A 2043-nucleotide genomic window follows, 5' to 3' on the forward strand; every position below is an offset into this window, starting at 1 on the left:
CTTGTTCTACCAAAGCAGCTTTCACCCCAAAACCTTGCACCTCAGGAGTCCCTTCACCCAAGATAAACGCACAATCAAGACAAAAGCCAAGTACATGTCCTGAGAACGCTTATTTAAAGCGAGTCACTAGTCCTCAGCCTGTCCCATTATTGCCTACCGTAACCACTGGATCCTCAAATTCGGAGGCAGTAAAGGACCCATCCAGGAAGTCATGGATTGAAAATTGATACACCCTCCCCCCGCTCCGCCGGCGAAGACGACCGGAAAGCTTTGAGTTTTTTGTTTTTATTTTTTATTTTTCCTATTTACCTTCCTTCCTGGAGGGAAGTGTGTGTATGGGGGAAGGCGGTCTGGTAAAAAGTTTATAGGGGTGACCTGCTCACTTTGGGGGCCCCCGATACCTCTATACCAAGGCCCTGTTGCACTGCGCCCAGAGCAACCCACACTGTAGGCGCCGGGCTCCAGGGGGTGAACAAGTGCCAGCTGCTAAAGGCTGCCGGGGCGCGTCTGGTCAGGGGTGCTCAGGCGTCTGCGGTTAACCGACCCACCAGCCTCACCTGCCCATAACACGGCCCGATGCGCTCCCGGCCCACATGGCCCGGGGAATCAATACAGAGGTTGTCCCAGTCTTCTTCCGCCTTTGGAATGGCCTTTAGGGATACAGCAGCCTGGTAACGGATTTCTGGAGTTGGCTGGCGTATTCTCAGGGAGCACAGAGAGGGGGCGCAACTCAGGCGAGGCTGTGTAGTGGGGATAAGGCGTCCGCACCATGACTATCGATCTGCCTTCGAGGATTGACCCCATCTGGGATCACCTCTGAATTCTGGTTTCCTCCGAGAAAACTCGTCTAAGAATAAGACGGACTTTGATCCTGGTGAACTAGAGGAGGGAGACGAGTCTGTAACGGCAGAAGAAAATGAGGCTTGTTGGCTAAGGGAGTTGATGGCGCAGCTTCTGGGCAACTCTGCAGATGTATTTTTATCTGCCAACAAACTGGAGACTTGCTAGAAAGAAGGAGCGTGGTGAATGAAAGAGTAAAAATAAAACCACGAAGCCACAGAATTATCCTCCATCTTTAAGAACCTTCAAAACTCCATTCAAAATCCCTTATCTTTATTCAAGAACCAGTCAATTCTATTGATAAAGCTAGCTTTTCTGCCTTCCTTCCTTCCTCCCTCCCTCTTCCGGATTTCAAATCACTGAACCCCGGGGCCGTTATTTTTGTTATTTAAAAAGGCCGCATAGACTTGTGGTCTATATATTTAGAAACCTTAAAAGGTTCTGCAAACCTGGAGGCACTACGAATAAAGAATAAGATACTTGCTTTTATTCTACGATTTGGGGGGTATAAATCTATGATATTTACTAGATGTTTCTTTTTTGAGCAGTTTTTTGTTTGTTTTGTTTTTTCAGAACTGGGTATTGAACTCAAGGCCCCAGGCATGTGCTCTGCCACCGAACTATTTTCCCAGCACCTAGATGTTTCTTTTTTAATTGAAAATAATTAACAGAGTGAGTTCCAGGACAGCCAGGACTGTTTCACAGAGAAATCTATTTCAGAAAACCAAAAAAAAAAAAAAAGAATTATTTTTCATATATTCTGAAAACGGTTCCCCTCCCCCAACTTGTCAGATCCTTTCTAAAAAGTGTTTTAAGGGAAAGGAATGCTAATGCGTTTTTATTCTCTTATTTTTAAAACTCGGTCTTGATATGTGTTTAGCAATGTCATTAACATACAAAGGACCAGCCTCTGCCTTTAATGCAGCATCAAAAGCAATATACAGACAAACCCAATTTAAAAAACAAGACAAAACTTCAGGCTTGAAGAAGCAAGAAATGAGAAACAGGATATGGTTCACACCTGGTTAAATGCTGTGGATAAAAGTCTCGTATGGGATTCTTAGAATGGATACCCAGATCAGTAGAATGCTTCCAGTAATAGGATGCTCACTATCTCTAACAACTGTGTAGCCTGTGGTTAAACATATTTCCTTCAGCTTGTGTTTTCATCTCAACTCTCCTTCTGTCCTGGAGTTGACACAC

The sequence above is a fragment of the Mesocricetus auratus genome, unplaced genomic scaffold (assembly GCF_017639785.1).
Source record: "Mesocricetus auratus isolate SY011 unplaced genomic scaffold, BCM_Maur_2.0 Super-Scaffold_100004, whole genome shotgun sequence".
Classification (NCBI taxonomy): domain Eukaryota; kingdom Metazoa; phylum Chordata; class Mammalia; order Rodentia; family Cricetidae; genus Mesocricetus; species Mesocricetus auratus.